Here is a 26,401-nt window from a genome sequence, read left to right as displayed (position 1 = left end):
GCCTGTCAACCAGACCAGCTCTCTGTGAGCTTGGCTTGTCACAACATAGCACTGGGGTCCCAGAAAGTGTCCTCAAATGACACATCCAAAGAGCAAGAATGCAAAAGAAAATCTGGTAGAAACATTATGGCCTTTTCTGACCTAGCCTCCGAAATGGTGTCACTTTCCCTCTATCTATTAATTGAAGCAGTCACAAGCCTACCCAGAGTCATGGGATGGGGACCCACTTGTTGATATGAGACATGTCACAAAATTTAAGCCAACATTTTGAAACCTCCAAGGTCTGCCCTCTGCCCTCTGGACTGACTGCCGCATGGAAAATACATTCATCCACGTCCAGGCTCTGCAAAATTCGTATTACTTTTGGTATCAGGCTCAGGCCCAAGGTCCATAAAGATGTGATGTGATTAGTTCATGTTGAATATTTTGTGGTTGAAAATATGTTGAGAACCGCTTCTCTTAGCCATTCACTTATCCTTCCCTTAAGGTGATATGATAAGATTTTTTTTTGAGTGCAGGACTTTGATAATGTGACTTTTAAAAAATCAATGCATAACATAAAATATATGACAATACATAGAGCATGTGCTCAGTGAGTTATTATTGAATAGAGTTTTAAAATTCAGTATTTAAATATTTCCTATATATGCATAAATACATGTAGTTTGATGTAAACTTCATTCTTCCTTTTTCTTTTTATGTTTTATTTATTTGTTTTTTTGTCTTTTTGTCTTTTTAGGGCTGCACCCGCGACATATGGAGGTTCCCAGGCAAGAGGTCGAATCCGAGCTGTTGCTGCTGGTCTATGCCAGAGCCACAGCAATGCCAGATCCAAGCTGCATCTGCAACCTACACTGCAGCTCACGGCAAGGCCAAATCCTTAACCCACTGAGCGAGGCCAGGGATCAAACCCACAACCTCATGATTCCTAGTTGGACTTGTTTCCACTGCGCCAAGACGGGAACTCCCCTTTTTCTTTTTAACATACTGAAACAATGCGCAAATCTCCTATACATCATAGAAGACATATCATAGAGAAGCTATTACCCTCGATATCTCTGAATACTGTATTTCTCATAAATAATTTTCTCTTAGAGCCGAAGGAGACAGTGATCACTATAGTCTAGGAGAACAGAGGTTGGTGACCTTTTGACTGGATCATTTAAGCTTCGATGAAAATAACCACTCACTTGTAGTCACATTTTCTAAATTCTAAGTAATAATTTAAATTTGTCTTCTCTAGGGCTCATACATGAATTTTAGGCATTCCGTTTTCACATCAGTTCTCAGTTTGATTTTACAATCCAACCTAAATGAGGAGGTTCAAGAATGTTTACCAAGAGCTTAGTCCATGTAGAGGTGTTAACCTGGTGCCTTGATGTGATAACAAAATAAAGCTCTCTTATTATTTTTAAAAATTATTTGGCCAGTGGTTTTATTAGCCAGTTTTTGACTTGCAGTGAATGGGCCTTTGAGTTCCAACAAAGCCTTGATAGGTCATAACTCTGGCTTCCTCCTTATACTCTGAAAACAATGCATCTCTGTTTTTCCCTCAAGAGAACTAGATATATCTCTTTAGTTCTTAATACCTATGATTTATTTTGAATTATTAAATTTGCTAGAAAACATGTAATAGATATTTAGGTGTGTATGGTTAAGAATTAACATAAATCTTACATCTCAAGTTTTAATATATTTATACGCATAGCTAGTAAAAGGGAATGTGGAGTGGCATTGGAAGGTAAAATTTTTTTTTTCTCTTTTTTCTTTTTTTTTTTTTAAACAAGTGGCCACACGCACAGCATATGGAAGTTCCCGAGCCAGCAGTCGAGCCATAGCCACTGTAGAAGCAACACCAAGTAGTTATGTTGTGAGCCATACGGGAAGTCCGGAAGGTAAAATATTTTAAACAGTCTGTTGAAAATGAGAACATTATATAGAGATTAGATTTTAATTCCAAGTATTCAACATTGCCGTCATCATGGCACTGGACTTTTCAGAGAGGCTGAGTTTCAAAGTTACTCTGTCGAGGCTACCAGTGATTTCTACTGTAACCACAAATGCGCAGTGATTGTTGTTTAAAGCATCATTCAAGCTAGTTAGTGCTCTTGCAAAGAAAGTCTTTCAGACTGTGAAACATTGTGACTATCTATAATGTCATGTTGTGTGTTTGTGCATGTGTACATACATACATGAACCAGTTATAAATGAAGGAGAGTGAGGTTCAATTAGGAGAGTAAACAGCCTCCTAAAATGTTTCTTAATAATTTGTTGTATTTGGTCTGGACTCAGATTTTTTTCCTGGTCTTGGATAGTTTCCATTAACTTTTCAATTTTGTTTCTTTTATCCTTATCCTTCAGCTTCAACTAAGTGAAAACTGTTTCTTTAAATCAATCAACTTAATTGTTCATTCATACTTATCGTACATGTATCCGTTTTACCGATAGAACCAAACCAGAGGTTGAAGGTACAGAGGTAAAGATGATATTGTTTCTGTTTTCCAGGAGTTTACATATACAGATGAGTGAATAAATGTATATTAAGGTGTGGTAAAAGCTATGACAGTGGTAGGGACAAGGGCCAAACTGAGATTGGATATATGTTTATCTATGCCCAGGAATAAGGGATGAGGACAAGCTTCACTGATCAGACAGTTGGATTAAAGGTGAGGAGAATGTTGAGGTAGGAATTTTGGGCAGTCGTATTTTGAGTGTTGATTCTGTCATCTAGCATATTAGTTATATCTCTCTGCTATGTCATCTGCATGTTTTATGTCTTCTGTGTATTTATTCATTGATGATAAAAATATTCATCTGGTGAAAATAATGACAAAATGAACTCTGAGACATGCTACTGAAGACTTACCTCCTGTATATAACTATCTATTAGCCTATGAAGTTTAATTATCCTTCAATCCACATTTCTCCATCAGATCCACAGAGGTGTTACGAGAGACCTCTCAGATGCATTGCTGTGATAAATCTGTGTTCTGTAGTAGTTAGAATGCAACTTTGCATTTGTTCTTTGACAGCAAATAATAGAAAACTTGTAACTGAATAATACCCGGTTGGCTTGAATAGTACATATACTCTTACACGTAATATGTATTATCTTACATGTAAGAAGCCCAGGAGTAAAGCAGCTTAAGGGGTGGTTAATTCAGCAGCTCATTGACATAAAGGATCGTAGGTTTTTCCATCTTTATATCCTGCCATCTTTGGTATACTGAATCATCTTTAGGATAGGGTTCTTCTTGGTCACAAAGTAGCTACAAAGTTCCAGGGATTGCACCTTGACAAAACACTCTCTAGTACAAAAGGATATTTTTTCTCTGAGTCTTTTTGTGTTTAAATCAGTGAAGGGGTCTCCACAGTAGACTTCTGTCTTATGTTTCTTTGATCAGAATTACACCACATGCCCATTTCTAAGCTGGGCACTGATAAGGGTTACTATTGTTAGCATAGGCTGCTCAGCATTTATTCCTCAGCTGGGAATTAGAATATCCTTCCTAATGGGGATCTTCTGGGAAGGAAGATGTTTGGAGAGGAATGGATTTCTGGTAGATAAATAGTAAGACTTCTCAAACATGAGCAAATTGTGCCCATGCTCTGTGACGTATGTTTTAAACAACAACATAGGTACATCATTACTTCCCAGGAGCAATAATTTTCCTAGTAGAAAATATGATATTTTTTCCCATTTCTACATGTCAAAGCAATAAATATAAAATTTCTCAGCGATCATATTTCTGAGTTTTTCCAGCATTAATTGTTTGCTCACCTTTTTGTTCTCTGCTAGTGATAGGTGGTAGATAACTGGCTATGACTATCAAAGATTTATTTTTTTAGGTATAGTAGAAAAATCGTGTCTTATAATTTGAGTGTTAAATTCCTTTGGTATTATGGAGCAGTCCAGACTCATTGCATTTTAGTAATAGCAGCTACCAAGTTGAGTTATTTGCATGTACCTCCTATCTATCAGTTTCTGCCTCTTTGTCTTAGTACAATTCTTACACATGTCCAGAATCTAATTTGGTTGAAAGGTTTATACTTGGGACACCAGAGTATATATTGGAACATTTGAGTTTTCAAAATTTAAGACAGAATCCTTATACAAAAGGCAAAAAGCACAAAACAAAGAACCCCAGACAAACCAAAACAAAGACTCTTTCCAAGTGTGGAATTTCAGACATCAGTGAGTATAGATGAGGCTGGTCTTGGCCTTCAAAATTTATTCCATGTAAGAAACTGCCTCCTTCACTCACTGAGTAAGGATAACCCTGTTGATTGTAATTATACACTGGCCAAAATGACCAAGATTGTCCAGGGAACACTGGGGCACCACTTCAGTGTCCCCTCCAAATTTTGAAAAAATAATTCTACAATTCCATTTTTTTTCCATTTTTATGGTAATGGAAATGAAAAAGCAAACATCCATGTGATTTCAACCTCTCATTGGAAGCTGAATGGTTGCTGATTGCTAGAAGCTGAATTCTATTTTATTTACCTAGTATTACTGTTGTTACTAGGAAACCATGCTTCATAGTTTAGCATTTTATTGTGAAAAATAAAATGTTCAATTATCACAAAGGTATCTTAATGTGTGATTTAGCCTTTTATGTTTAAAGCCTCTGCATGTTTTTCAAAAGTTATTTCGTGGTGAATTGGGTGACACATATTTAGTTTCTTTTTAAAATTATTTATATCTGCCTCCTTGAAGCTGATTTATATTTTACATCTTAGCAAATTTATTTATTCTTTTAAAAATATTTGCAAAACTGTTCCAGAATTGAGGAACTTCTCTAGTGACTCATTGGACAGTTTTAAGGTCATTGTTATATTTCTGTCTATTTTGGCTGTGGAGCCATTTGGTTATAAGTCTTAAGTGAACTTTGATGAAAACTGTGAACCCTGAACTGTTCACTGCGTTAAGTGCAAAACTTTTCTGTTCTATCTGATTTATAGTGATTTATTATTCCTACAATACAGTATACCTTTGGGAAACTATTTTACGGGCATATATGAATTTCCATATCTCTGTTGAAATATAGATTCAATTCAAGTATTTGTTGAGTGCCTAGAACTTGGCAGTTTCTGTATTAGGCTCTTGCATATACATTTCACCCAGACTATCTCATTTCTTACTCTTAAATGATCTTCCAGGTTCAGTCCAACTCTAGGATTGTTTATCTTTTTTTGTTCATTTGTTTTTGGGTTTTTGCTTTTTTGTTTGTTTTGGCTGTGCTCCCAGCATGCAGAAGTTTCCAGGTCAGGAATCAAACCCTCGCCACAGCAGCAATCCCGGCTACTGCAGTGACAGCACTGGATCCTTAATCTGCCGAGCCACAGGAGAACTTCTAGGATTGTTTGATTATTGAGTGTCTGCTATATAGAAGACACGTATTTTAGAGGCTCTAACTTCTGCAGATGATCAAGTTAGTTAGGCTTTAATGATTATTCTACTTAAAACTTAGGCTAGAAGTTCTAAAATTTTTAGATGACCTCTTTGAAAAATTCCATTAAGATTTAAGGACAGATTTTTTTTTTAATAAACTTGTATTTGCAATTCCTTAATTTTTATTCTTAATTTCCATGTTTAGACTTTATTAATCATTTAAAAATAATCTGCTTGCAATGGAAATTACAGTGGTATTGAACACTTAACATGTCAATCTGAATAAAAATTCGGAATCAGGGTTTGAATTTGGTTATCTGGCTTTTGTTTGCCTATTTATATTGAAAGAGGTACTGATTTTTCAAAATAGAAACAATGGTAGTATCTCTTCCAAATGGTTAAAGCAATTGTTTGTGATTAAAACTTCTCTTTTTTTAGCCTATCAGCATATGTGCTGCCATAGAGGCACACTAAAACCTGACAGATATACTTAAAATTTGAATCTGGTGTCCTGCTGCTGGGCTCCTGAGGCATGAAGAACAGAGTCAGGGATTCAAAATCTTTAGTATTAGGAAAGGTAGACAGCAGAAATGAAAACATTAAAGGGCTTTTTTTTTTTTTCCTTCAGCAGGAATAATTAGAAGCTACTGATCATCACCCTAAGTGGTCCCATTAGCTATTTAAAAGGGGTGCTTTTATAAACCTCTGCCAGTTCAGGTGTGTGTGTGTATGTAAGGAATGCATTATAGACATTATAATTTGACTCCATATAAATGTATCCCATAGGAAATGGCTATCTGTAACAAAAGCCTATAACATGTGGCATTGACTTTGGGACTGGGCTGTAGTCGGAATCCAAAAGGGGTTTGAGGAAAATGACAGTAAAATCCTCAAGTGTGTGGGGGAAAGCATCAGCAGAAGTCTAAGGGGGTGGGTTGGGTGGTGGAGACAGAATGCATCACAGGCAGGACATTCTTTCCCAAGCTGCTTATATCTAACAAAGAAAATTACTTAGACTGGGGCTTCTTTTCAGGGGCTGAGAGAAAAAAACAGTGCTGCTCTTTGGGTTCTGAGCAAAAATATATCACCTTCACTTCCTTTCTGATTTTGCAAAGCGGTTCTTAGCTCTTCAAAATAGTTTGTTTATATGATCCGTGGTGTGTGTGTGTGTGTGTTGCACCCGTGGCACATGGAAGTTCTCAGGCCAGGGATCAAGTCCGAGACACAGCTTGACCTACGCGCCACAGCTGTGGTAACACAGGAACCTTAACTCAACTGCACTGGGCTGGGGATTGAACCTGCACCATCACAGAGACGATGCCAGATCCTTAACCCACTGCACCCAGCTGAACTCCTATATGGTCCTATTTTATACACTAAACACTCTGTTGAAGTAAGCAGATCAGCTATTGCTGTATGATCCTATTTGAAGAACCAAGAGGTTATTAAGAAGCACAAGTCACACGGTTATCTCAGGGCAGAGGCATATGAGATCGTGCTTCCTTTAGTACTGACCCCAAGGTGGATGGTTTCCCCGTAGTGGGTGGCAATTTAACACTCGCTACCATTTGCACAAAGGCAGGGCTGGTCCGTGGGGCTGGAGAACAAAAAACTGGCTAAGAAGATTCTGTCTGACTGCCTCTCAGTATTTCCCTTTCAGAACACATTCTGGGAGAAAGAGAACACCATGGTTCTATCGACTTGTTTTTGTTTCCTCTCCTAGCTCTTTATATTCTGAGTATAGTTTCAAGTAAATGTTTCAGGTTCTGGAGGGTTGGTTTTTGCTCCAAGAACTTTAATATTTGATGAGTCCGGAAACTGAGAATCTGATAAGAAACACATCCAACACAAGTTGCTATTAGATTGCTTTCATACTGTTTCCCTAAAATTCATGCTCAAAGGTGAGTCCTGGATGCAATTCACTGGTCCAATTATATGTGATGTTTTCTCCCTGAATAGGAAGAACCCACAGGATAGGAGAGCAATAATTTGTGGATGGGCCTTCAACGCTACTGCCTTTTGCAGGGCACCTGCTTCTTTGAGATAACTGTAGAAAGACTGATTACAGGCTATTTTTTTTTTTTTAATCTCTGAGGTGATACAAATGTGATAATAATTATCCAAGATTTTTTCCCATAGTGGAAGATATGGAGAAGTTTGAAATAAGGAAGTAAGGGTAGAGATAACCAAGCCCTTGAGCTTTGGCTCATCAGAAAGCCATACGATAGGTTCTGAGCTATATTAATCTCTTCGGTTTTCTCCTTTGCTTAAGCATTAGGCCACTGCTTCTCCAGCCTCCTGACTTCCCAGAGCTTCCCCATTCTGATTGTTTCCCTCCAGTAAACACTGGGATTGCCTATGGAGTTTTTATCATTAAAAAAAAAATTGGATCACGAATCACATGTCTAGCAACTTTCTGTCTTTAAGATAAAGAAGCACCAGCAGAGCTGGCGAGCAGAAACCTGGCCTCAGGGCAAAAGAGATGCCACAGAAATAGTTACACAGGCCTCGGAAGGGAAGCCTCCACTGCGTGTACGGCCCCGTGGACTGCCGCAGGTAACGATGGCATCAGTGTGGCAGGCACTTGGTAAACCATACAATGTTCTGCAGATCAATTAGTCCCAAGAAGGTGCTCCCAGAGTTCAGGGAGCATCCGTGTCTTTGGAGCCACCTCTTACCTAGGCTAACACTGCAGTGACGATCAAATTCGGAGACAGCCACCATCAATGATGTGAACTCTATTCAATGAATGACGTCGCTGGCATCTGCTGAAAAGCACTCAAGGACGATATGTCATCCTAAGTTTGTATAAACGTCAGTGAAGTACTTCAGTCCCAAGGGAAATTTACAGAACAGATTGCTTGCCCATAGTTAACGGAAGAGAAAATGAGATAAAGAATGTGTACTAGTGGAGTTCCTGTCGTGGCACAGTGGTTAATGAATCCGACTAGGAACCATGAGGTTGTGGGTTTGATCCCTGGCCTTGCTCAGTGGGTTAAGGATCCAGCGTTGCCGTGAGCTCTGGCGTGGGTCGTAGACACCGCTCGGATCCCGCGTTGCTGTGGTGGCGTAGGCCAGTGGCTACAGCTCTGATTAGACCCCTAGCCTGGGAACCTCCATATGCCATGGGAGCGGCCCTAGAAAAGGCAAAAAGACAAAAAAAAAAAAAAGAATGTGTACTAGAGACTTTCATCCCCTTGACTCCTGACCCCTGACCTCTTTCCGATGGACGTCTACCTATGTGACCATGCTTCCCCTGGCTGCAGGTCCTGGGTCAAGGTGAACCCCTGGGTCAGATCAGTCCATTCATTGCTTGCCAGTGACCAGCAACATGAATGGATGGGCTGGCCTGAAAAGACTAACTACGACCATCCAATATTCTCTCTCTGGACAGGGAACCAAAAAATCCAGCACAGAGTCACTAATTTAAGGATCTATAAGCCTAAAGAGGGAGCTGCCATTTATGGCCGTGTTTAACATGTGGAAGGAGAGAGGCTGAGCCATACAAAGGAAATGCTCCAGGATGAAAGGCGTGGTGGGAGAACAGATGATGAAAAAGTGACTGCTCCCCCAGACGACTTTGGATTCAATCCAGTCTCTGGCCTTGGTGATTTTTCTTGGTTTTCTATGATATTTCATTGAATTTAAAATAAGTTCATTCGTTCTTTTTTTCTTTTTTTTTTTTTTTGTCTTTTTGTCCTTTTAGGGCCGCTCCTGCAGCATATTGAGGTTCCCAGGCTAGGGATGGAATCAGAGCTGTAGCTGCCGGCCTACACCACAGCCACAGCAATGACAGATCTGAGCTGCGTCTGCAACCTACACCACAGCTCATGGCAATGCCAGATCATCACGGCCGGGGATCGAACCCTCAACTTCATGGTTCCTAGTCAGATTCGTTTCCTCTCTGCCACCACGGGAACTCCCCTAAAATAAATTCTTTCTTTCTTAAGAAAGTTTTCATGATTTTTGATTTATAAGATCCTTAAATAGAAGTTTGTTGCTGGAGATTATCTAGTGAATAAGTGGGGCAAAATCAGGCATAATGACCTTCAGATCTCTTCTAGCTCAAAACTGCATCTTTTCTCCCTAAAAACTTTTTCAGGATTTCCTAGGATCCTCCTGGAAGCCTCAAAGAATGGGTCAGATTTTTGGATTCTAAGCATCATGACACTCTATAAAAGAGAGCCTGGAGCAACCTTGAAATTAAGCCACACAGGCAGCCATTTACTTGGTTAATGAACATTGCTATTTCATTGGTTTTAAGGTAAGTATAATTTAGATCAATGCCTTGAAGAAACACTGTAAATTATCACTTGGAGAGTTTTCCATTCTCTTTCAAGAGCAGCTCCTATCTTCATTGTAACAACTGCTTTTTCCAGAGGGACCATGCCTGCAGTAACTCTTCATGTATAACATCATAGGTACTGTATCACTTTTGTTGTAATGTAATCCAGTTCATGTTTATTCCATTTTACAATTAACTTGGGGAAACAAGGAACCGTTGAACCACTAGCATGAATTGAATCTATGAGAATTTTTCATCTTCACGAAATTTATCCTGAAGTGCTTTTCTTTAGATTTCTGACATATTTGAATCGAAGATTTGAGAATACTAAAGTCACTGTCAGTTACCACGAGGGAATGCGTTTAGAAATATTTTTCAATTTGGTGATCACAAAAGAAATTTGACATACATTTAAAAACTGTCAGTTTACCATTTTGTGGTTATCACCAAGGATAAAATACATTGTAATTTTAAATGGCAGAGTTTGTTATAGAAATCAGTTTTGCCATTGTCTTTTGAGTATTGCAAATGCAAAGACCATATATTAAAGTCCAGGATTTATATAATCTTTATAAAATTCTGGGATAAACCAGATTTGTGAATTTGCATGACACAGACATCAGATGTGTGACTATGGGGTTTGTGGATGAATGGTAGGGTTTGTTCTAATGTCTTTAATCACCTCTCACACCTTTCAATTCATCATTTTGAAAATGGTAATTGAGTATGACCATATTCTATTGTGCAAAAATGACTTAGAAACCATAGGGACTACATTCTCCAGTGTGCGCAAAGAGCATTTCTTCTTGGATGTTAAAAAGCATTAAATTGAAATTCGATATATTAATGTAATTTTACCAGAATTAAAAAAAAAGAAAAGATGGAGTATCCCTTTTGGCTCAGCAGGTTAAGAACCTGACATGGAGTCCTTGCAGATGTGGGTTCAATCCCTGGCCTAGCTTGGTTAAGGATCCGGCATTGCTGCAAGCTGCAGCATAAGTCATAGATGTGGTTTGAACCTGGTGTTGCTGTGGCTATGGTGCAGGCTGGCAGCTGCATCTCTAGCCTGCGGACTTCCATATGCAGGTGCAGCTGTAAAAAGAAAAATAATAATAAAATTTTTTAAATTAAAAAAGAAAAAGAAACTGAAGTGACACTTAAGAAATTTCTCTGCTTTCAGTAAATGTTTCTTTTTCCCCTAAGAAATAGTACTCTTTCCTCCAAGATTTGTCTGGTCTGTGGTTCAGGATAGAGGAGTAAACATTCCTTTAGTCACGCCTGTCACTAAATTGCACAGAGATGCTTGTTAAAACATATAAAAAGAATAGAGCTATTACAGGCAGTGAAGAAGGTGATGTAAGCTGGGGGCATCAATGTACCAGGCATTTTGGTAGAGAATTTCTGGAAGATTGAAAATGATGGGGTTATACCCAGAAATAACCTAGACTGGAGGGCATCTCATCCCACGTATGGGTAAAAGTCTACCCTGGAGAGCTGGCCCTTGAGGGGAAGTTTGGTTCCTCCCTGAAAGACTTGGAGACAGCAGACAGACAGAACAAAAGGTCCAGGAGGGACCCATTGAAATGATGAGTTGAAGGGACATCTTCAGAACAGCTGGGCTCTTCTTCCCTCCTCCAGCTTTCATTCCAGCTTTCCTCCATCATCAGTATATAGAGTTCCTGCTCACGTGTGTTCATCCTGAGACTAAAGTCAGAGAACTGTACGTTAAAGAAATGCATTGCTTTGTTGAGGTGTAGGTACAAAGGATGTGCCCTTATCATTTTAGCCTGAGGAGCGGCTGTGTGGATTGGGGTGGGGGTGGGTGGGTGGGGTTCAAGTGTAAGTATCTGCCTATCTCCAAGCGCCTCCATGAAAGGCTTGCTTGCAGCCCTCCCATTAAAGGGCACAGACCTTTGCACCTGCAGAGATATGCTGTCCCAGCTGCCTTTGTTTAAACTTATGAATGGATATCTTAGGACTGTCAGATATTTGAGGAAATAAGTAGCACAGAGAAAAAGCAGCAAAAATAAGTGGCCCTGAAAGAAACTGACAGATGTTGGACAGTGAATACTTTTAAAAATCATTTGCTTGATATTCATTTAACAAATGTTTCCTAAATATCCAGTGTGTTCCAGATACTGTTATAGGCACTTGGGAGACATGAGTGAGTGAAAAGAAAGATCTCTACTTTGTGGAGCTTACATTCTAGAAGGAGAGACAGACAATAAATAAAAAATAAACATAAGGAACATGTAATTTATGTAAGATGGTAAAGATGAAAATAGAACACATAAAACAGCATAACAGGAATAAAATTATTGGCATGGGGCTGAAAGAATTATCGTTTTAAATAGAGTAGTCAGAGCAGGCATTATTGAGAAGATGTCATTTGAGCAAAGAATTAAATATAGTGAGGGAATCAGCTAAGATGTAAGAGCTTTCCAGGAGGAGGGAACAGCCAGTGCAAAGACTGAACACTGGAAGCCATCTAGTATCTTTCAGATAAGCAAGGACTCATTGCTTCTTGTTGCAACAGAGGACTGAGGCAGAGTAGTAGTAGAGGAGAGAGATAACCCAGCCCAGATCTTGTGAGGCTTTTACTATGAGTGAAATGGGAAGCTCTTGCAGGAAAAGGAGCAGAAGAGTTATTTGGTCTAACTTCAAATTTAAAAGGATTCAGCTGTCTGCTGTAGGGAGGGCAAGACAAATGAAGAAGCTGGTTCAAAAGCTATTGCTGAAATCCAGAGGAGATATGATGCTGAATGGAACTGGGGTGTTAGCAGTGGGGACACTGGAAAGTGGCTGTAGTTAGAGTATGGTTTGGGGGTAGAGAAGGGAAAGGAAAATCATACCGTTCTTAGGAGGCTACAGTGACCTGGGGGAGGAAGTCTAAGCTTAGTAACCAAGAAGATCACAGGAAAAACCTTTCCAGATATAGAAAAACTTCTGTAATTTCCAAAATTAAAAGCTCCCTGGATGAACCAAAAAAGAGATGATTCATTACTGAATATTACAGAGGATAAACGAAAGAAATATCTTACTATGTAGAGGAAAAAAACACACAAAGATGGAAATTAAGAAGGAAGTATATAGACTTGGAAAATAGGTTCAAGAAGCCTAACTTGTAAATATTAAGAATTCCAAATAGTGGAAAATATATAGATTGGGAGGGGGAACAAAAACTAAATAAGTTATAGAAGAAAAATTCCCTAAGCTTATAAAAAAGTAGAAAAAAGCCTTGATATCATATATTGAAAAATTTATAAGGCCCAGGCATAGTAAACACATATGAAATGTCTGAAATGTCTGAATTCTAAGAATCATGAGAAAACCTTTTAGAATTCTAGATTCAAGGAAAGCTACTAATAAAGGAAGGACAACCAGCATCCAATTTCCAGAGAGCTGAAAGGAAGTCTTCTGGAAGAAACAAACTAGGTTCTAAGCTTTAAATCCATTGATAGATACTGCTTATCTAACAGAGTACAAAGAGGGTCAACTGCTCTGGACACTGTCTGAAGAAAACTCTAGGGAAAGAAAATTGCCAAAAAGAAAAATAGAACGGATTGTGTGATTAAGAAAATCTGGAGCATATTAGTAATGAGGGTGAAGAAGGTAAGTATTTCTTCTCTCAACAACAAAAGGAGGTCACTTGACTGTCTGTCATTATCTGTCTATGTATCTATCCATCCATCCCAATGGATATATACCTATCTATCAACCTCAATGGATAGTGCTACTATTACAGAAAAATGACAATGTAGATGCCACATAAACTTTAAAACAGAAGAAATGGAGTTCCCATTGGGGCTCAGAGGTTAACAAACCTGACTAGTATCCATGAGGACATGGGTTCAATCCCTGGCCTCCCTCAGTGGGTTAAGGATTTGGCGTTGCCGTAAGCTGTGGTGTAGGTCACAGAGAGGGCTCGGATCCCACCTTGCTGTTGCTGTGGTGTACGCTGGTGGCTGCAGCTCTGATTGGACCCCTAGGGCGGGAACCTCCATGTGCTGTGGGTGTGGCCCTAAAAAGACAAAAAAATAAAATAAAAAATAAAAATAAAATAAAACAGAAGAGACCGACAATGGAAGACTAAATGATTGCCTCCAGCTGAAATTCTGAGCTATCTTGGCAGAATCCAGGAAGAAGTTGAGGGCAGTACCAAGGGAAAGGGGGCTGGAGGTGGGAAGTACAATTAATCTCAAATTTTATTTTCAGAGTTGGGGGACTACTGACAAATATAATATCTTGATGGCAGTAATAGCCATTATATTGTGTATGTCATCAGCCAACCTGAAAAACAGAGGAGAATTTCAAAATGCATGTTTTAGGGAGAGGGGAAGGGATTAAAAAAAAAAAAAAAAAGAAAAAGTGACCCAGACAGTAAAGTAACAAAGTGGTTGAAAGGAAATAACAAAATTTGCAAGTAAAAGCATGAAGATGGAAAGTAAAATGAACTACATTATTATTTTTTTTTTAAATAATTGTGAACAAACTGAATTTAGTTTCCAAAAAATGGAGAGCAAATACACTGGGATGAAACAGTAAATCCAACTGTATGTCATTTTTTAAAGCTCTACCAAAGTGACAAAGAAAGGTCAAATATAAAATCTCATTTTTAAAAGAAAATGCGGTATTTTTTACACTTTCAGAATCTGAGCTTAACAGAATTCTCATGAGCAGTTGAAGATACCCCACCAATACTTCCTTTCGGAGAGGAGTCCTGGATGCTAAAACTGAACTAATAATTCCTTAGCCAGAGTTCCTGCAGGTAGGAAAAACAAACATTACCCCATTTTTGTGGGGATCTTCTCTGTCTGTGGGTTCTGCTAATAGAGAAGACTGCCCTGAGCTTCCGTCTTGAGAGATATTTCAGTAAAATCACATTTGGATGAGGTTTTGGGATTTGCAGTTTTCATAATCTCCTTGGTGATTCAGAAATGCAGTTGGGTTTAGAAATGATTTCTCTTGGCCCAGTTGCAGCTTCTGTTAGGGTTGTACAATACAGTGACTGTAGAACAGAAACAGCACCATCCTGAACTACGTATGAGTGATCCTGACAATCCCAGAACATAGCCTTTGGTTTAGATTTACACGGTAGCGGTCTCCCGCGTTGGCCTGATGAGGGACTCTGGGTGTCTCTGGCCTGACAGTCGGCCATGTTCCTATGCCATTAGGATCAGGCAGCTCTTAAAGTTGGCAAGGCGGCTTCAGTTTCAGATAATCATTTTCGGCAGGTAGAAAACCGCTATACCAAGTTGAGTAAATTAATTTTGCTTGCCCAACGACAAAAATCTGAAAACAGGAAATAAGTGAACCCAACGACAAAAATCTGAAAACAGGAAATAAGTGTTACAAGTTTATTTTTGCTATCTATGCTAGCCAAATGAATGCTGACATCACTTTCTCTATTTAAGGAACCGTTGTTTATTCTCAATGAGCAACTTGATATACTATATAAAATGCATTTTAATTATGTTTCTTTCTTTAGCCTTTGCCCTCTCAGGCTTTTTACAAAAAGCAGGAGCATCTAAAAACATTTTTGATGTTATTTTTAAGATGCAATCCAAGAACTTGTCGATTTGCCAGCATGCAGTAGTATTATGAAATTATGCTTAGCCTGACCATGGATATTTTGGGAGGAAAGATCTACAGTCTAGCCGTCATTTTGTTTCAGGCTTAAAGTAGTGGAAGGGGATAAAATAATGCGTAATGTTCTCTTATTTGCCTCAGTTTCTCCCACACTGATGTCTTACACTTGTAACAACGACTATAAAACTCCCTCTAGCTTGTGAGTCCTTTAGTGTCAAAATTCGATAAACTTTTCTTTTCTTTTTTTGTTTTGTTTTCTGTTGTTGCTGTTATTTTTTTTGGCTTTTTAGGGCCACACCTGCAGCACATAGAAGTTCCCAGGCTAGGGATCTAATCAGAGCTACAGCTGCCGGCCTACACCACAGCCGCAGCAACACAGGATCTGAGCCACATCTGTGACCCACACCACAGCTCATGGAAACACCAGATCCTTAACCCACTGAGCAAGGCCAGGGATCGAACCTGCAATCTCATGGTTCCTAGTCAGATTTGTTTCCACTACACCACGATAGAAACTCCAAATTCTATAACCTTTTCAAACAGCAGGTGTCCAACCTTTTGTGTTTGCATCATGCTTGTGATAACTGGACTTTTTTTTTTTTTTTTTTTGGACATAGTTAAGAGGTTTACCTATTCAAAATGGGATATGTGCAAGGTATTACCAGTTATTTATTGTTCTCATGGATATCAGTCTTAGCATCAAAAGTAGTGGGACAGCCAGACATTATGTGCCTCCTGATGTGTTGCAATACGAAATTTATAACACCGCCTACAAAGTGGTCTTGCCAAAAATGCTTAACTGAAGCTAATCGAGCTTTGAGCTTTAACTTCCAGCTTACAGAAAATTCAAAGGAAAGGCAAGAGTAAAATGATACTGTATCCTCACGTCCCACAGTCCATCACATAATAGTGCAAATCCCCCTGCCTTATCACTCCTCATTGTACTTGCCTGACAAAACCTCAGTCTGGTTAAACCCAGTATTCTATTCCCTGGGCCAACTGCATGCCTACCTCTGAGCAGCTGCTTGTGGCTCATAGAAGGCACATCACCGTGCTGACTCCTATCATTTTGAATCTCTGACCACAAACCTCAAGTGAGCCCCTGGGACTCCTCAGCAATTCCACTCTCTTCAAACCTCCAAAACCACTTTCCTCTTCCTCACTCTCAACTGATCAGCTCACTTCTCATTTTACTGAGAAAATAAAAGCAGTCATTAGAGAACTTCCTCGTCTGCTCACCGCAAAATCTATGCTTCTACCTTCAGCTTTACCATAACTTTTTCAGCCTTCCTTTTTCAGGAGTAGATAAACCTACCGTGCTCCAGTCTAGGGCTTAACCCCTTCCTTTCATCCCCAGTCATTACTCCAGGGACTTTGTTCCTGCAGCTTTCCCTCTTTTTTTAATCTGTCAAATTTCCCCATAAATTGGATCAGCATCAACAAGGCTGTGATATTTTTATCCCTTAATCTTGGTGCTGTGCTTTACATTATAGCAAAATTCCAGGAAAGCTGTGTCTAAATTCAGCTTCTTACTCCCTCATTTTTCCTACCTCCTCCCACCCTCAAAATTAGAATAGTATAGTGAGTATCTTTGTCCCTACTGCCTAGTTTCAGACACATTTAGAGCTCTTTTCTGTCTCTCCTGGGTCACAGCCCCTTCCATCATGCCTTACCCCAGCGGTAGCTCAGTTCCCCTGCAGCAGGAGACATGGTTGATGGTTGCTCCCATTAATGACTGTGCATGGTGGAGATACAGGTTCAGGCCCATTTTTGTTTGATGTAAGACTTCTCCAAAAGGTGACTGGCTTAGGGACTCCTCATCAGCCTGGCCAGGACATTCTTCCATCCCTGCTGCAGACTGAGTCTCTCTCGCCCAACCCTTCTTTTTTTCTCTATCTCCTTTCACGGGGTGCCATTCCTGCATTGCGGCGTGAAGGGTTTTCTCATAACTCCCACTTCTTCCCCTTTATTCTTCACAGCCATTTCCCCTAAAAGTTTCCTGCCACCTAATCCTATCCTGATAACACAGACACTATCCTGATTTGGGTGTTTATTATTTCATGTTTGTCTGTCTTTCTGACTTTTTTTTTTAAGGCTGCCCCTGCTGCAATTGGAAGTTCCTAGTCTAGGTGTCATAGTGGAGCTGCAGCTGCCACCCTACTTCACAGTCACAGCAACACTAGGTCCGAGCTGCTTCTGTGACCTACACCACAGCTCACAGCAGAACAAATCCTTAACCCGCTGAGCAAGTCCAGAGATCGAACCTACATCCTCAGGAATACTAGTTCGGTTCTTAACCCACTGAGCCTCAATGGGAACTCTTGTCTTTCTGTCTTTTATATGTTCATATACTATTGTTTTATGCTATCAAGATTTGTAGACAGCCTCTGTATCTTGCTTTTTTTGCACAATGATATTTAAGATTTACCTATGTTGAATTATATAGCTGATAATTCATTTTAGTGTTGTATTAATACATTATATAAATATATTCTAATTCATTTATTCCTTCTCTGTTAATGCACATATATGCTGTTACAAACTTTTGCTGTTATAATGTAGCAAAGAACACTCTTTTATCTATCTCCATTGTATCCTCCTGTAAGAATTTCTCTGTGACATATAGGAGTTAAATGCTGAGTTGTAGCGTATGTGCATCTTTGACTTCACAAGGTATTGTCAAATTGTTCTCCAAAATGATTGTTTCAATTTTCACTCCTACTAGCAGCAAATGAGATGTTCTTGCTTGCCTATATTCTTGTCATCTCTTGCTATGTCAGATTTTTTGGTTTTGGCTAATATGATGGGTCTCTCTCACCCAAGATAAAAGTATCTTAGCATGGTTTTAATGTGCATTTCCCTGATTACTAGTGAGATAGAGAAATTTATTTTATGTTTATCAGCCCTCTTCTTTGCAATACATGTTTTTCATATTGACATTGGAATTCTTTATATATTCTGGATATCAATGTTTTGTCAGTTATCTTCATTGCAAATATATGATTCCAGGCTGTGACATGTCTTTTCACTTTATTTATGGCATCTTTTGAATCACAGAAGTATAAAATTTTAATGTAGTCAAATATTTCAATCTTTTCCTTTATGGCTCTCTCTCTCTCTCTTTCTGTGTCTTCTTTTTAATGTGCCTCATTTCAAAAATTCTAGTCTATACTGAGATCATAAATATATTCTCACAATTTATCCCAGAAGATTTAAAATCTGCCTTTCACATTTAGAATTTCAGTGTATTCGGAATTGATTTTTGTGGATTTTTGTTACCTAATAATCCAATTCATTTTTTTTTTCAGTTTGAATAACAATTAACCCAGCATCTATTTTGAGTAGTCTAGCCTTTCCTTGCTGATCAGTAATGCCATATATCAAGTATCCGTATATTTGGGTCTTTTTATGAGCTCTTTATTTTGTTTTATTGATCTATTTGTCCATTCTAGCACCGTTATCACACCTTTAAAAAATTATTACAGTTTTATGATTCTTGCCATCTGTTTTTCTTCAAATCTGTCTTGGCTCTTCTTGATTTTTGCATATCTGTGTAAGTTTAAAATCAGCTTGTTATGTTCTGTGAGAAACCCTATTGAGAATTTGATTGGAAGAGCTTTGAAGTAGCCAATTAATATGGAAAAAAAAATGGACATCTTTACAAAACTGACTCTTTCTACACACAAACATGGTTTATCTCTTGATTGATTTGTTCAGATCTTTAATTTCTTTCAATAAAGGTTTACAATTTTATTCTAAGTCTTTGCGATTGCAAATGGCTTTAAGGTTTTTTCACTTTGTTTTTGTGTGTAGTAATCCTGTTGATTATTGAACATTGGTCTTCTATCTAGCAATATCGGTGATCTCTCTTATTGATTATAATACTTGGATGACATATTCTTTTGGTTTTCCTGTGTGGAAGTTATATCACATGTGAGGAAAGATAGTTTTATTTCTCTCTTTCTAATCCCAGTGCTCAAAGTAACACCTCTAGTATATAATCTCTTTTTTTTTTTTTTTGGTCTTTTTAGGGTCGCCCCTGTGGCATATGGAGGTTCCCAGGCTAGGGGTCGAATTGGAGCTACAGCTGCCAGCCTACAACCACAGCCACAGCAATGCCAGATCCAAGCCATGTCTGCAACCTACACCACAGCTCACGGCAACACTGGATCCTTAACCCACCGAGCAAGGCCAGGGATCGATCCTGCGTCCCCATGGATGCTAGTCAGATTTGTTTCTGCTGAGCCACGACAGGAACTCCCTCAATCTCAATTTAATCAGGCTTTCATTCTCATCAATGCACTGAAACCTTTTTTATTGGAGTCATCAATAGCCTTCATGTTAGTAAATCCAGTGGTTAAATCTCAGTCCTCAGTTTACTCAACCTCTCAGCATCGATAACTATGACTATACCTCCTTTCTTCACTTCTTCTGGGACAACATCTCCCAGTTTCCTCCTAAGCCCTTGCTGCCTATTCTCAGTCTCTCTTGCTGTTTCCTCGTCATGTCCTAATCAGTCAGTTTGGAATGATCCGGTGCTAGATCCTTCAACCTTCCCTTTTCTCATTACACTCACTCTCCAGGGGATCTCACTCAGCCCAGGAGCCCTTAACTCAACATTCCGTCTCTAGCACCACTCTCTCTTGAATGCTACCCTTCTTAAGGCAGTAGTCAGCTCAACACTTTTACTTGGAAGGCTAATTGTCATCTCACACTAAGCAAACCCAAAACACGCACTTTGACCTCTCTCCCCACAATAAGATCTTCCCCAAAGATTCTTTATTTTGGCGACTATCAGCACCATTTGTCTGCTACCAGAGCCCAAAACATAATCTTCAACTTAGATTTCTTTTTCTCCTACATCCAATATTCAATGTATTTGCAAATCCTATTGACTCAGCCTTAAAAATACATTATAAATCTGACCACTTCTCATCACTTCTTCGCCCCTACCTTGGTCTGAGGGGCTATCATTTTTTCCCCCCGATCTAATGCAGTAACCCATCCAGCTGATCTCCTTGTTTCCACCTTGTCCCACTACAGTCATATTCCATACAGCAGCTGAAATGATTTTCTACGAACAGAGATAAACCTGGTGATTTCCATGCTCAAAACTTTCTGATGACTCGTTGTCACACTTGGAGTATAATCAAGTATCTTCCTGTGGCACAAAGTCTCATGTGAACTGACCTTTGGGGACTTTCTGACCTCATTTTCTATCTTCCCTTCATTTATTCCATTTAAGCCAACTGTCTTCAAGCATAGCAAAGCTTCAGAGCCTGTGTTCGCACAACCCCTGCCATCTTGCGGGACTGCCTGCAGAGATGGGTGGTGAAGGCACTGGAGAGATAATACCTTTTCTGAGACTACAGATGTAACCTGGGGAAAAGCGTCTCTGCTTTTGGCTTTCCCCTTGGGATCTCACTGGCTCATTGGCTCAGACAGAGGGTGGGGAGAGGTGAGCACAAAGTTGAGGGAGAATCCCCGACCATCGCACGACTGCTTTCCTCCCTCTCTGTCCCTTTTTTCTCCTTTCTACCCATCCCTTGGGCTTCCTTTCTGGCAGTACTTTCCCCACGTCTTAGTCTAGTCTTCCTTGAGGTGAACTTCCCCGGCCGTCTGCCTTCACGCCACAGCAGCAGACAGATGTCAGGAAAAGGAGCCAGATTTCTGATCACAGGAGATCCAAAAATCTGACCCATGTTACCTAGGAAAACAAGAATGTTAAAATGTCTCATTGTATTTTATTAAAATGGCATGCGAGGTATCTTGAGGATTCATCCCCTACCCTGTATAAAGTGGGGCTACTAACACTGCATGAAAAGGGGGTATGAGAAATCAAATGAAAAAGAATGGACAGAGCCTGGGAGAAGGCCTGGCTCATAGAACTTGGCTCAGAACTGGCTCATTGCCTCTCTCTCTTCCTAGGAGAGTAATGGAATGTTATTATGTTTTTTTCCTAGAGCATGAATTGTTTTAATTATGGATGTTTTAAAAATGTTTGTTATTAATCCCTTTCTATAAATGATTAAAAAGGCTGCCTGTCTTCTCTGTGCACGTAGTTAAAAGCTTTTCATCCTTAATGTAAGCTCTCCAGAAGGAAATGTTTGAAAGAGGAACCATGTGCAGGAGATGCCAAGAAGCTATTACTGGTCAAGCAAACTGATACCCAATACGATTAAGACCCGCAAGTACTTATGACCATTATTTCACTGGTCACCATGATTCGTTATTAGTTAGGAAAAAAAAAATGCCTTATTTTCAGGATGGAAAAAGGTAAGGGAGAAGTTATTTACTTCTCCCCAAATCAAAGCAAAGTGAATAATAGAACAGTGTCAGTCTTTACTGACTTATAATCTGGTCCTCTGGGACTTTACTTTTATAGGAAGTGTATTGATTTTGGCCCTTGTTTGAACTACATAACAGAGAAGATCATTTTAATTATTTCACAATTTAGGGCTGCCTAACGCTAATTTTGATTTTAATATTAAACAAAAGTGAAGAATATCTGAAACTATATAAAAAGGTAGGTGCTAGACGCAATTTCCAAGGCTCATATTTACTCGCTTCCCCAGGCATTTTGTTAAAAGCGTGTCCAACTTGATGTGGACTATAGAAGAAAATGCTGGGAAGAGGAATTGTGTATCGGAGATGCCATAAAGTTATTGGTAAGAAATAGCTCTAGGAAAAGTGAAAGTAGCCTTTTAGAGGTTGTAGAGTTTGAGAGAAGTGGTAAACGTATTTGGCCTCTCATAGTTGAAAATAAACAGTCGGTGCTAGGCACTGAGATTCGCTAAGTGATTGGATTTTTCTGCTTAGTGGCACTAAATAGGGCTAGGAGGACAATTGAGGTGCCTTTCTAATTCTTGAGGGAAAGAATGCTTACCTGTATTTTGAAGGTAGGGCAGACATTGAGATAAAGTTTCACTGTTGCTGCCTCTCCTACAGCATGGAACAGAGATTCAATTCCAATGACTAGGGTAGGTCACTTGGTTAGAATAATTCAGTGTTTATTCTTTAGCCAATCATGTGTTCATTCCTTCAACAGGTACCATGCTAAACCCTGAGGATGTCAAATAAGACACAAGCTCTTCTCCTAAGCATGAGTTTCTATGTGAGCAAAAACTATCTGGAGAGAAGGAGGTTAAGGCATTAAAAGAGGACATTGCTGATTTGAAATCTTATAGCAACATCTGTGGCCTTTGGTTGTATAAATAGGATTTTTGATAAGTTAGAAGGGAAATCTGGACCCTTTTGACTATTCCAAAGGGAAAAGTCACCTTCATGGTACAAAATAGAACATCTTCAAGTTGAAGATGTAAATCAGGAAAGCAGAGGACGACATGAGCAGTCCTGTAACCTGAATTCACACTTCAACTGGAGTAACTTCCTGGAGAAGAAAGGACAGGACATACCTTGGATTGACAAATCCAACAGACTTCAGTCTCATGGGAGAACTTGGTATTCAAATATTTCTCATACTAAGCCATTGAATGACAATGAAGGACACTTACTCTGGTACATTGGGGAACATTAGGTGGTTATAAGTCCTACAGATAATACATAATATTTATTTCAGCTTTAGTCCTAATAAAAACATCCTTCTGTGATTTCCTTTGGTTTCTAGGTAGGAGCTTGGGCAAAAGCCAAGTATGACACGGCTATACATACATAACAGAATTTTATGTGGAAAAACCATGGATGTGGATTATCAATGACATGTCATAAACTCCTTAATCATCCATCGATCTATCTAGTCATCAGCTCATTCATAAGATGTTTATCCAACGTCTTTTCTTATTTCAGGCATTGTGCCTACCGCTGAAAATACAGTAGTGAACAAGGTAGACATACCTTAAGTGTATGGTATTGCCTTCTTGACTATTGAATTAGGTAGGATTGATGAAAATGATGTTTGGAATCCCTTTCTTTCAAGACTTATCCACTGGGGTGGATGTGGAAGTAGGGCCGTACTGTTCACAAAAGATCATTTCTCTTTGCCCTGCCCAGGCTGCTTTGTGAGAACCCATAGTCCTCTCCTAAGGGTCCTGCACAACCTCAGGGCTATCTTCTGTCATTAAATGTGAAGTGTATGGTTTTCTTCCTCTTCTCCAGATTACAGAGTCTTTTATTTCTGCTAAAGTTAATAGGAGCAGTTCTGTTGCCTGCCATTTTCCTCATACCTCCAACAACCACCCACCCTTCTCCCTCCTACTATTTTCTTCTTATTTCACTGAGAAACTAGAAGCCAGCATAGTATAATTCCTTCATCTTTCCAACTAAATCTCCCAGTCTCTTAGTAATGTTATCACAGATGGACTCCCTTGTTTTTATCTAAAGACAACTTTTCCACATGAGCTCTGGTCCCATCTCCCCATCCTTTTCCATGTACTCGTGGACTTGGCTCCAGTAATAACCCCCTTTTTCTCATGTATTTATCTCTCACTCCTAGATAATGCCCATCAGTATGGAAACATATGTATGCAGAGCACTCAGGGCAGAGCCTGTGCACAGCAAAGGCTCATTCATACCGGTTATTAGTATTATTACCATCATCATTCTCTTTTTCTACCGGATCACCCTTCCTGGGTTTTGTTATACGTGAGTATCAGGCTTTCCATTTTTCCAAGCTTGAAAAAATTTACTCCAAAGATTGTCAACAGGACCAACATTTAGGCACTCAAGGATGATGAGCACAAGAAATGGGCTCTTCATATTTTATGCCTTTTTGTAAATAGACATGGAAAGACAGAATAACCTGACACCACAAGATATCTAAGCTTGCATTGTTGTAAATGACGAGAGCCCAACCAAAAAGGTGTCGAGTATTGCCCATATGACAATTTATTTGGAGGAATCTCAAAAATGGAAATAGGAACATAGCTCCAAAAATTCTTAGTGCAATAGAAAGTGGCATTATTAGTTAATATTTTTATTAACTATCGAGTGCTGGGATAGGTATAAGACATGGCTAATTCTCTTCAAAGAGTTGCTCCATATGGGAAGAACACGCATAATTAATTTTTTAAATAACAGGGGGGTTTATTAGTAGGTTCTAATTGTTATTTACATGGCTGGCCCTAAAAAATCTGACCATTCTGGAGAAAGATAGTTTCTTTTCCATGATTTATACTCGATTTATATTTAAGAGTTAAATCTTCAAAGACTCCTGTTGCTCATATGTTTAAAGCTTTGGAACCTATGTGGAACTGGTTAGAAGGTGTGCTGAAACTTTATGCAGTGTAGAGAAAAGTGTACACTAGGAACCCAAAGACTGGAACTCTGAGAACTCACCCAGAAAGACTGACTCCTATAATGGACATTTTTCTTTTTGCAGGTCAGTGTCTATTCTCCCTCCTGATGGTAACAGCATCCCAACAGTGTTTTGGAGAATCACTCCTCTGCTATTAGATGTACGAAGTAGTGGTACCTGTCTTCCTCTGGCTAACAGGTGGGCACACATGCCCTAAATTGGCCTGATGCCTTTTCTCTGGAATTGAAGTCTTGGGGAATGTGTTCAAAGTAGAGTCATTCCAGCAGTGGCCTCCTGGAGAGATTGTTCCTTCATTCCTGCTGCACCAGTGCCCAGAACAGCTCTGGTTTCTGGCCTTTCTGAACGTTAGTTCTTTAGATTTTCCTCTAGCTCTGTGAGTGACCCGACTTCTTTCAGTGTGTTTTCTTTTTCTCCCATTAGAGAAACTCAAAATGACTGATGTGGCTTGCAACTAAAGAACACTTACTGATGATCACCCCGAGTGAGGGGACAACTAGCAGCACCTCCTGTATCACAATGTCCATGGAGATGTGGCTGCCTTCCTCATGGAATGGTCTTTATTTTCTGGGGGTTCAATTTGAGAGGCGAAACTCAATGTGAGTCTTTTGACCCCTGTCTGAATTGGATCATGGAGCTATCCTAGAAGGGAAGTTACCTAGAAACAGGCTCTTTGATCTTTGGGTAGAGTGGGAATGAGTGTGGGAGAATTTGGCAAGAGCTGGACAGAGGATCAGGGTCCTGGACAAACCAGCTGGAGTTCAGGAGAGTGCTGCAGTCTCACTAGAAAATGAAATTCGCTCCTAAAACCAAGGACACAAAAACTCACATTGTGCCTTGGGAGGCACAATCACTGGGGTCCCTTCAGGCTCAGCAAGTAATGGAATTAAGGAGCCAAGACCAATTGAGGAAGGAACCAATTTTGGATACTGGGGTACCCGGCTGAATGATTCAGAGGAGTCACATGCAAATGGGTGTAAAACTTATGCTGAAAAACCATGCTCTTCTGTAGCCATGAGACTGGAGAATATCTTTGTGGGTAAGATGAATGTCTCTTCTTCTGGGATGTTTTCTTTGTCATTTCCCCTTTTCCATCTCTCCTCCCTGTGTTAGCTTTGATGCTCTTTCCATGTGCCCCAATGGTAACCTCTACTTGACCTGTCATGGTGCCTGTAAACTTTATATTATGTATTTATTTCCCCAACCAGACAGTGGACTTCACAAAAGAACAACCTTCTTCCTACTTCTTCACCTTCATATCCTCAATGTCAAGTACAGTGCCTGACACTTAACAAAAATATGAATACCAAATAAGCAAAAAAGAGGCTAAGGAGTTTATCAGAGGGGTAGAAGGAGATTCTGTGAAAAGCAAGGCAATGAAAAGTCCTTTTAACTTCTTGCAGTATTATATTAAGTGATGTGTTTACAAAGTATTTTATCTGAGGTCAATTCTAAAAGATAAAAATAAGAGGTCCCCTGGCAGTAATTATGGGATTTTTTTTTTTTTTTTTGTCTTTTTGTTGTTGTTGTTGTTGTTGTTGCTATTTCTTGGGCCGCTCCCGCGGCATATGGAGGTTCCCAGGCTAGGGGTCCAATCGGAGCTGTAGCCACCGGCCTACACCAGAGCCACAGCAACGCGGGATAATAATAGGGATTTTTAATAATAAGGTGAAACTTCTCTAAGTCATGTTAAATCTTTTCACACAGGATATTTTTTATTTTGCAAGACCCATCAGCTAATATATGTAGGAAATCATTTCCCTTCACAATGACATATAACAATTTTAATAGCACCTATTAAAGTACTTTACACATAATAGTTGTTTAAAACTGTTTGTTGACAGAGAAGATATATTCAGCA

General features: G+C 39.4%; 1 long non-coding RNA gene across 2 annotated transcripts in view; it reads left to right on the top strand.

Moving 5' to 3' along the window:
* The window catches only part of LOC102159559, a 620,195-nt gene that overhangs the window by 74,971 nt on the left and 518,823 nt on the right, over positions 1–26,401 (top strand). For both annotated transcript variants that reach the window (XR_002336491.1, XR_002336492.1), the window contains exons 3-7: positions 7,823–7,951; positions 9,498–9,659; positions 14,330–14,448; positions 23,722–23,870; positions 24,607–24,720. This is a non-coding gene — a long non-coding RNA (uncharacterized LOC102159559). The remainder of the gene's footprint in view (positions 1–7,822; positions 7,952–9,497; positions 9,660–14,329; positions 14,449–23,721; positions 23,871–24,606; positions 24,721–26,401) is intronic.

This window comes from Sus scrofa, chromosome 11 (assembly GCF_000003025.6).
Source record: "Sus scrofa isolate TJ Tabasco breed Duroc chromosome 11, Sscrofa11.1, whole genome shotgun sequence".
NCBI classification, from domain to species: domain Eukaryota; kingdom Metazoa; phylum Chordata; class Mammalia; order Artiodactyla; family Suidae; genus Sus; species Sus scrofa.
The sequence above is the reverse complement of the archived record's forward strand: the minus strand, read 5'-3'. Positions and strand labels throughout refer to the sequence as shown.